Here is a 295-nt window from a genome sequence, read left to right on the forward strand (position 1 = left end):
TCCACAGTTTATTGTGATCCACACAGTCAAAGGCTTTGGCATAGTCAATAAAGCAGAAATAGATGTTTTTCTGGAACTCTCTTGCTTTTTCCATGATCCAGCGGATGTTGGCAATTTGATCTCTGGTTCCTCTGCCTTTTCTAAAACCAGCTTGAACATCAGGAAGTTCACGGTTCACGTATTGCTGAAGCCTGGCTTGGAGAATTTTGAGCATTACTTTACCAGCATGTGAGATGAGGGCAATTGTGCGGTTGTTTGAGCGTTCTTTGGCATTGCCTTTCTTTGGGATTGGAAT

The sequence above is a fragment of the Bison bison genome, unplaced genomic scaffold (genome assembly GCF_000754665.1).
Source record: "Bison bison bison isolate TAMUID 2011002044 unplaced genomic scaffold, Bison_UMD1.0 scf7180017863702, whole genome shotgun sequence".
Taxonomy (NCBI): Eukaryota; Metazoa; Chordata; class Mammalia; order Artiodactyla; family Bovidae; genus Bison; species Bison bison.